This window comes from Musca autumnalis, unplaced genomic scaffold, assembly GCF_047663935.1.
Source record: "Musca autumnalis isolate F117 unplaced genomic scaffold, ASM4766393v1 scaffold_1, whole genome shotgun sequence".
In the NCBI taxonomy this organism is placed as follows: domain Eukaryota; kingdom Metazoa; phylum Arthropoda; class Insecta; order Diptera; family Muscidae; genus Musca; species Musca autumnalis.
Window position 1 is genome coordinate 293,149,830 of NW_027411644.1, and position 10,958 is coordinate 293,160,787.

Below are 10,958 nucleotides of genomic sequence, written 5' to 3' on the forward strand. Positions count from 1 at the left end.
GAGGAAAGTCTTAAAGATAATAGAAACCGTGGCATTGTAGAGGAAATTCGGAGCCTGAATGAAAAGTTTGACCGACCGTTTGATGGATTTAATAACACTGTTACATCGGCTCTTGATAACATAAAGAAGGAAATGAGTGCCTGTTTTTCCGAACCTAAAAGTGAAATCAAGATTTGTAATGAGAAAGTAAACAAACTAGAAACAAATATGTCATCCAGAATAGCAGTTCTTGAAACCGAAGTAAATGTTTTGCATCGAAGACTAAACCGATCTAACTTCTTAATTGGTGGTTTACCATCGGGGCTAGCGGACCTATTTGCTCCCGTTTTGGAATTGGCTAAATTTTTTAAGGTGCCACTCTCTAGAAATGACATCAATTATGTTGGCTACATTGGTAAAAAAAACGCAAGAATTTGTGACATAGTAAATGGCGAAGGAGAAGATCTCACAAATCGAGTCTACTTAAACGAGCATTTTTATCCAGCAGCCGCTGCACTCAATACAATTTGTAAGAGACTTCGTCGTCAAATAATAATTTCCAAGTTTAAAGTCTTAAACTCTGACAAGCTGCAGGCTAAATTGGTTCTGAATGATGGCAAGGAAATATACGCTGATAGTAATAAATGTGCTGAGTTATTGAATGGATCTGAAGCTATGCAAACTTAATATAATTATAGAATATTATTATTATTATCATATACATCAAATATTTATACACCAGATCTCAATTTTTACATATATTTTTTTCTGCATGATTTTTTTCAGATTGTTAGCCATGAACCTTTATTTTTTATGCATTTGTTATATATCTCATTGTTTATAAAAATGATTAGCTGCATGAATTATTTTTCGTTATGGATTTGTTTTCGAAAATTATATTGTTAAAAGTTCTTCATTGGCTCCCCCCAATTATTATTCTAATATTTTTATTTGGTTTTAATGTCTCTTAGTGATAATCTCGGTCCGATTGTTAGCAATAATTCATACATTAAGTCCGTTTTGTGCTCGCGTCATAATGAAGTGAAAATGGCTGCGAATCTCTATTCATTGAATTGTGTTTTGGTGATTCCAAGGTTCTGTTTGGCGTAGTGTACTTACCCACGGGCAATTTGTATAATTTTGAATGTTATCATTTAAATCTTTTTTATGAATACCCTAACATTATTATGTTGGGGGATTTTAATGTTAATTTGTTTGATGAGTCCAAGGCTACTATTTTTCGTTCCCTTTGTGCTAGGTATAACATATCCATCATTCACAACCGACACACTTCGATTTGAGCAGAAGATCGACTTCACTGATAGATTTTGCATTGGTTAGCGATGTATCATCTGTAAACTATAGTCATCAGGTTCAATGTCCGTCAGTCTCTGACCATGCCCTCATATTTTTGTCTCTTTGCTTCGACTTTAATTGCCCCTCGGAATTTATAGAATACCGGAATTTTAACGAATTAAACTGGGAGCGTTTTTTTCTCGTTTTTGCATGATTTTGACTTTAACGTTTTATTAGGTGAGTGTGATGTAAATATAAAATATTCCCATATTTCCCTGTTATTTGAGAATCTATACTCATGTGTACCAATTGTAAGAAAACAAATTAAACGACAGGTAGATGATTGGTTTAATGCCAGAGATATTGAATATGCAAGATCGCTAAGAGATCTAGCTTTCTCTGCATTTCAGACAGATCGTTGTTCTAGAAATTGGTCAACGTATTGCAGATACCGAAACAGGGCTTGGACGGTTATTCGTAGAGCAAAAAGGAATCATTATTCTACTCTTTTTGGGAGGTTAAATACAGCTGGTATCTGGAAGTTACTGGAAAACTCTGGTTGTGTCAGGAATGACACCGATGATTTCTATATGGATGTAAACGATATAAACAATGCATTTGTTGGTAGTGATTCAGGGTCTGAAGAGGAAATTGATTTCAGCCAGTTCATTGACTCTAACTCTTCTTTTTCTTTTCAGTCGGTTACTGGTTCCGTAATATTTGAGTCATTAAATAAAGTGAAATCCAAGTCAGTAGGCGTTGACAAGCTACCAATAAAATTTATAAAGTTATGATTTATCCGCACGTTTCCGATATTTTACTCCATTTTGTAAATTATGTTCTTATGACTTCTACATTCCCTCAGTCTTGGAAGAAAGCTCGAATTGTCCCTATTCCTAAGATTAAGGGTGTTAGATGCCCGGATGATCTTCGACCAATTTCGATCCTCCCAGCAATATCCAAAATGGTGGAAATTATTATGAAGGACCAAATTTTGGACTATGCATCGAGAATGATATCTGATACCCAATTTGCGTTTCGGCGCGGGCACAATACCACTCACTTACTCATAGAAGCTACTGATTGCATTCGCCAGAACATTAATGAGGGTAAAGTATCTGTACTCGTTTCTCTCGATCTATCGAAGGCATTTAACTCTATTAATCATGTTCATATGATTATGAAACTAAAAAATATTTTCAGATTTTCGACTACTGCTTGCAAACTAATTTATTCATATCTTACTGGAAGGTCGCAGTTTTTCTCCTTGAATGGCTGTGAATCCGATACCGTTAACCTTTATAGCGGCATACCTCAAGGCTCTGTGTTAGGCCCACTCTTATTCATACTATATGTGAATGATTTGGTGAATTATACTGGTACAGAATTCTGCAAAACCTTTCAGTTTGCTGATGACATTTTTTTACTCTTTAATGGTCACAGTGATACTCCTACCCTGCTTGAACGACAGATTAATGTATGCCTTAGTCGATTTTCTTCTTGGGCATCATTAAATTTTCTTTCTATTAATACTTCTAAGACGAAGGCTATAATGTTTGGAGTGTTTAATAATAGGTATCCTGCTATCAATGTTAACTTGCTGAATGAAAATGTTGAATTTGTTACTCACCACAGATGTGTGGGTGTCGATATTGATAACGACCTGTCTTTTAAATATCAAATTGACTTTATATCTGGAAAGGTCTGGTCTACGCTGCGAAGGATTCATGCTGCCAATTTGTATATCCCTTTTCCTATAAAAGAGAAATTGGCTCATGCTCTGCTTATGCCTACAATTTTGTATGGTTTCGAAGTTGTGTCTGGAACAACTGGGGTGAATCTTGTCCGTTTGCGGAGAATTGTAAATTCGATTGTCCGTTTTGTATATAATGTTCGAAGAAGGGATAACATTTCTGGATATGTAAAAAGATTCATTGGTTGTTCCTTTAATGACTTTACCCGATCTCGAAATCTCCTTTCTTTTTATAATATAGTAAAGAACAGAAAACCAACAACTTTGATGAGATGTTTTAGATTTTCGCATTCAACTAGGAACCCACAATTGGTTATTCCTAGAATCTACAAAAATTCCTACACAAGATCATTTCTGATTCGGATTTCGCGATGTTGGAATGCATTGCCTCATGAACTTCGAATTTTTTCCCACACAAATAATGTTTTTCGATTGAAACTTCTTCAGCATTTTGCATCTAATTAATATCATCTTATGCTTTTTTGTTTTGCGTCGAATTCTTTGATCATTAACTTGCGAATTATAGTTAACATGGACATTAAATACTATATTGCTTATATTTACGGCTGGGGAGCCGATAGATAGTGAAAGATAAATAAATAGGAGTTTGGTAATTTTTATGGAATAAATATGTTTAGTTTTATAACTCAGGTTTCTTTTGAGGACTAAGTAATATGTATATATGGTCTTTTAGGCCTTGTATTATGAAATGAAATAAATAAAAAATAAAATATTACCCATGTTAGAATAGTAAAATTTCAAGACCTTTAACCGGAGTAAAATTGTTTACCTTTTTCGAAAGGTGTCTGTATATACGGGGTAGGCATGGATTACCCCGGAAAATTGCATAAAGTTGTGATCGGGTTAACAAGGACTATCTGTGGAAGAAATTTCATCCCGATCTGAGAGATGTCCCTAAAAGGAATTTCACACAAACCTCCTTTGTCTTTGTTTCTTCCAAAATTATAAACCAATTTCCTTCAAAAAAAAAAAAAAACCTATAGGCTAATAAAGTCTAAATTATTTCAAATTGATTGAGTGATTGACTTATTAATCCCATCCTCGTTAATTTCCAAAGTTCACTCACTACTTATTCCCATTATCCATCTTTTCTTTCTCCCTCTTTCTTCTCCCCCCATATCTTATTTATGTAGTTTACATAGGAAACTAGTTAAGTAACGATGAAACTACTTTAACTTAGCAATGTTAGAAACGTTGTAATGCGATACAATGCTGTGTTATGCACCCCTTTTCCCCACATCCAATTCTAACCACATTTTGATTAGTCAAATCCTATTTGAGTGTAGGTGTTGAACATTTGAGGTCGAGTCTTTAGCCTTATGTCGATAATCATTGTCGGTTTCTCATTATTACGAAAGAAAAACGCTTACAACACTAATACGTGGTGGATGTTAGCAAAAGGTTGAATTGATAGTCAAGTCAAACAAAGTTGGGGAAAAAGGTTAGACAAAGGAATTGAGCAGAAATGTTTGCGAGAGAAACAGCAATTGTGTGTGTTATGTCAATGTGTGCGGTTGTGTTTATGAAGCTATTAAAAGTTTGGGGAAAACAGACTTCTTCAGTTGTTGGAAAATTATAGGAAAATGTTTTTTTATTACTTTATTTTTCTCGGTTAATATAATTGTACCTGGAGATTAGAGGAAAGTAAAAACAAGGATTGGAGAATAACATTTGTGTTACTTAAATTATTTTAATGAAAAGGAGCATATTTTTAAGAAAAAAATATGAGCGAAATTATGCTCACTTCTCACCAAAATCCCTCTCAAAGAATATTTTTTGTCACAAAAATTTTTAAGTTTCACATATCATTACTTTCCAACGATTTCGTTACACTGTGCTGCTATCCATGTCTTAATAAGTCACATTAAATACATAGTTGTATTTTTAATAGCATCCTTGTTATATTGTGATTTTCAACTACACCCTCATAGATCTTAAACAACGACAATTATCCCACAGCACATTTAACGAAGCAGGAGTGCAGCGCTAGCAAGCAGCATCATCGTCACATTTTCACATTTTGGCGTCTATAAAATCCTATTTGTGGTTTTGTAATCCCTTTCTTACGTGGCACACTTTTTTTTGTTAGTTTGAGATAAGTTATAACTTAAAGTAAACTTACTGCAATGTTTGACATGTTATCGATGTTGTACTTCTTCTGGTTCGACATCTAATAAGACTTGTTTCACTGTTACTTTTAAGAGCTTACATATAGCTTGTAAGCGCGCCCAATATAAAAACAAACATAATTTTAGCGGCTTCAACAAACTTCTCCCAAAACACAACGAAAATAAAAAAATACTTAAACATGTTTGCCGCTATTGTTCCTGTGAGGATTTTAAGTTGTGTGGTAGTTTCACGGCTGCAAACACATTTTCCAAAAAAGTTTATATTGAAGTTGTTGTCGCTTAACTGTTTGGTATTTGTTAGTCGTTTTTTTTCGATAAGTCGAATGTCAATAGTTTGGTAATACTTTGGGCGTTTCACTTAATAAAACAAAAACTAAGAAATATTCCTTTTGGAAACCCAACATGCATTGTATTTAAATCGATATAAAATGGGTGTGGTTAAGTAGGAATATATTATAATGTCAATATTGCAATTGAGGGTTTTTTTCGGAGGGCTTTTACATGTCTCTTAAATTTGTTAAATATTTTTCTTTTGCTTTTTTAAAAATACCATTTGACATTTTCCATTTTATTCTACATGTCGTTACGTGCTTTACAGGCAATCAAAGAGCTCGCATACAGCAAGGCAGTCAGTCAGTCAATCAGACAGGCATTTCATGTACTTTACATTGTTTACACTTTATACAAATTTGAACCAAAAAATCACAAACACGTTTGTAATGGAGGTTTTGCACTTTCGATTTAACCTAACAAAATATTTACAACATTTTCATATATAAATATTGTGGGTGTTTTTATATGGTGTACATGTATGTATGTTTATATGTACAATGTATACATATCCATATGTTTTGTTGCAAAGAAGAGAGTTTCGAAGTATTTACAAAAGAGTTTTTATTAGAGTTGTGCCAAAGGAACTATATGGAACTATCTCGTTCACTTCGCAGTTCCGATGGCCCACCTTTTTTCTTTGAACAAACTGCGTATACTTACTATCACACGTTATATTTAATGATGTTACTCATACGCTTTGGAACTAGTACCAGGAACTAGGAACTAGATGACCCAACTCTAGTTTTTATGTAGTTTTTCCTTCCAAGTGTTGGACGGAAGGATGGATATATTTATAGAGAAATCGATTACTTACCCGCTTACCACGTTTGCCTCGTGGTCCTTTCTCACCAGGTGGTCCTGGTGGACCAGCAGGACCGGTTTCACCTCTTTCACCAGGTACACCAGGTGGTCCTAGAAACAAAATAATTAAATTAGATATTTTAATAATTATGAAACAGTTATATTTAAAGAAAAAAATTATATTTCTAGGATTAAATTAAATTAGGAAAGCGTTATTGCTACTAAATTAAAATCTAAGAGCTATAACCATATAACCTAATTATTTAACAACTCTATAACATAAATGACAGTTTTCCAAACATTGCGGCATGTTCTTATTTAATTTTTCTTATCCAACGCTTCAGACCTTTCCACTATACTTTTCATACAGCATGATTTTTGTCTAATTAAAAAATATAACAACATATTTTATTTTTAAATATCATCCTGCCTGAGTTTTCCTCACTCACACGGTCTACGTGCTTTGATTTTATATTATTTTATTTTATCTCTTTTTATTTCATAAATAACTAATGAAAAAATGTCTATGCAATCAATTGGTAAAATTAAAGTCCATTGTTAGTGGTCCGTCCGAGGATAGTGTGACTTTAATATCAATTTAGAATAAATACCTTTACAACAAATAATAAAAACCATTAAATTCCATGTAAACATCATATTATTGTTATAGGACAATTTTTATTATTATGTTAAATTAATTAAATGTGTACTTTGCCGTCGTCTGCAGCATTATAATGTTAGATTTGTTTACGCGTTTTTGATTTTTGTGTTGTGTATTTTGTGTTACAATAAAATGATTAAAAATTAAATTCCATTAATTGTGTATGCATGACATTAGTAGTAGACTAAAAATAATTGGCCTCAGGTTGTAGTACATAACCAAATAACCAATTCAGGAAAATGCTGTTGTTTGACAAAATTTGTGATTTCTATGGAAATTATTTTAATTTTGAATTATTTTATGCGGAAATTATATTGAGTAAATGAAATAATTTAACGAGGAATAACTAAATTGATAAATATTTCGTATTAAAATCGTAAAAAAACATGCCATTCCTTGTCTTTATATATTCTTTTTTTCAAACGGAATCGCATTCTTATTGAGGCTCTTAGTGTCGTGATAACTCATCCACTAGCCTTGTGTGCGTACATGCATACCATTGACAGTTGCCATAAATGTGTCATTAATTCTTCAATTTTGTAAACAATTTCTTTAAAGCAGTTGTAAAAAGAAACATTCGTCAGCAATCAATTGTATGAACAACAAGTAAAACAAGTAAGAAAGGCTATAGTCGGACAGGGCCGACCATGCAATACCCTACACCACCCTGCGAATTAGCTTTCAGCAAATCAAAATTCCTTTAGGACAAATATTATTGTAAGAAATAACTTTGTGGAGTCTGCAACCTTATCACATCAATTTTAGATAACAATATAATAATTGTTCCACAAACATCCCAGAAAGGACAGGGAGTGCACCACGATTCATATTACATCAATCATATGGGGCCAACATTTTATCGCCGAGTCCGAAAGGCGTGTCTTAAGACATCACCTGTAGAGAAGTTTTACATGCCTGAATTACTCAAAAAATGTCGATATTTTGCCATTGTTGGAAATTTGATGTTGGCTGGCCGGGAATCGACCCCACGGTGGGACCAATAAATAATTTTACCATGGAAATTTGAGGAAGTTGATATAGCTCCACTCTGTGGCATAATATTAAAAACGAAGATACGTAATGATTTTTTTGGCAGTGATCATTGTTCATGTATGCAGTGGTGGGAAAATTATTTAATATTCCAATTCAAATTGTTGCAACACGCATCGTGTAATCATTGCCATCGTCTAAGCACTGTCTCATTGGAGACTTGTACCATCACTGCATACATGAACTTTCTTGTGCCATCCCTACTGACTTTAAACGTCAGTTTTTTTTTTGTTTTAATCTTTTTTGTTTTGATTATTAGTTCTAAGATCGTAAATTAGTTCTAAGATCGTAAATGAAATATGAGTTAGTTAGAAGTTTGCAAGCAAGCGGACAAGAGCTCCCAATTAGTTTTGTGCTTTCCTTTATACTCCCTCTTGTGTAAATAACACCAACAACTAGAAACCTGTACAAGAAACTATTGAATTGTTTAACAGTCATTATAGAATAAGTGAAGTGAAATTAAATAAACCATACAATAATAACATAAAACCAAACCCGAAAGTTGTGAACTATTTTATTTATGTCCCAGTTGGGAGACTAAACAAACCCTTAGAAAGTGTTGTAATAAATATCTCTGCCCCAGTGAGGCTTACAAAATATATCTTTAATTCTGTCTCAGCGAGGCTTAGCAGCCATTTCTGGCCCAGTGATTACATAGTGTTACTTTTTTGCCCCATAGAGGCTGTTAAGAGGAAAATATTGTTGTGCTGTTGGAGCGGTAAGGCGGTTGGTCAGTGGTTCGAGATTAGCAGATTGGTGGTAAGGTACGTAGCCGTTTGGTGTGGATATCTATTTGCCCGAGGTTAGTGGAAGACACTAACATATGGTCCTTACGAACCTCCGAGAACCAGCATTTTAAAAAAGAGTTTCAGGCCGATATTAACCAACGCTACAAGGTACGTACGTCATATTATATTTTGATGCATTTGATGTTACTGGCTCCTTACATCCAAACACGATTCCCATTCCCATATATCCCTCTATTGGCACATGCTGTTGTCCATTTTCGAATGAGAAACATAAAAAACAAATAAATAAATAAAAAAAGTGTACCGCTATTCCTCTATTTATTGTTGAGGTAGATCGTTGACATCTGCTGCATTTGAAATATATAACAAAGTCAAAGACAGAAACACACGCACGCACATATGGACAAGTGGTTGTTGTGTTGTTGCTGCCGCCCATGACTATTCGCTTTGTCTCTTATTTATCTATCGAAGAAGGGTAGACAATACCAAAGAGAACGTAACACAGTGATTTATGGATGACGTTGAGTATTTTTATAAATATATATATTTTTGGTTTTGGTCATTGGAAAAATACTGCCCCTCTGGAGCGAAAACAATAAAAAAAAAAAAAAACAAGTAAAAAAGCATTAAGTTCGGCCGGGCCGAACTTTTCATACCCTCCACCATAAAATATTCATTCCTGTCCCCAACTTTAAGTGAGTACGTTAAAATGTCAGATAATGTACGTAAAATACTTCATTCGGGAGGCCCTTTTTATGGTGCCTATATCTAACTGTTGACAATTTTTGGTAGGCTAGAAATTGGGATGTACTGTTATATAGGGGTTATAATAAAACATGGGCCTATGTTGACAGTTTTTGATGGGAGCCTTTAATGTCAAATAACTCCTAATTCGGTTAAAAAATTTAGCTAGAATCCTCAAAATATCGAAAATCGGTACATAACGTGGGAACTTCAAATGTCATTATTCAGCTAGTTCGGAGGTATCTGGGCTATACGAAAATATGAACTTAAATGAACAATTTTTGTTGCAGAATTTTTGTTGACTTTTAAATTTCAAATTACAGAAAGTTCGTCCAAAAAATAAAGCTAAGGTACGGAAAATCGGGAGGTTTGTTTTGGGACTATACAAAAACATGGACCTACGTTCGGTTAAACATTTTAAGTAAAATCCTCAAAGTACCGAAAATAGGGAAGTATCGTTATATTGGGGCTATGTTGAAAATTGTTGATGCAGATGTGTGGTGACCACTACAACCTTCAAATGTCAAATTACAGTTAGTTCTGTTAAAAATTGTAGCTAAAATTGCCAAATTACTGAAAATTGGGAGGTACCGTTACATGGGAGCTATATCCGAACATGGACCTATGTTGACAATTTTTGATGGAGAGGTGTTTTGACCACTAAGAACTTCAAATGTCAAATTACTGCTTGTTCGGTTTAATATTGTAGCTAAAATCATCAAATTACTGAAAATCGGGAGGTACCGTTATATGGGGGCTTTCTTGACAATTTTTGGTGGAGAGGTGTGGTGTGAAATGTCAAATGTTCAAATTAGAGATAATTCGGTTAAAACTTGTTGGTAAAATTCTCAAAATACCTGAAATCGGGCGGTAACGTTATATGGGGGCTATTCCAAAACATGGACCTATGTCCACTAGTTATATAAGTTTATTGACATTTAAGAACCCTAAATGTCAATTGATAGCTAAATCGGTCTGAAAATGTAGATAAAAACGTCAAAATGCCGTAAATCGGGGGTACCGTTATATGGGGGCTATACCAAAACTTGGACCTAGGTCCACAACTTTTGTTATATAAGTTTAGTTACACTTAAGAACCCTAAATATCAAATATCGGTCTGAAAATGTAGCTAAAAACGTCAAAATACCGTAAATCGGGGGTACCGTTATATGGGGGCTATACCAAAACGTGGACCTATGTCCACAAGTTTTGTCACATAAGTTTATTGACATTTAAGAACTTCAAATGTCAAATTATAGCTAAATCGGTCTGAAAATGTAGCAAAACCCGTCAAAATACCGTAAATCGGGGGGTACCGTTATATGGGGGCTATACCAATACGTGGACCTATGTCCACAACTTTTGTTATATAAGTTTATTGACTTTTAAAAACCCCAAATGTCAAATTATAGCTACATCGGTCTGAAAATGTAGCTAAAAA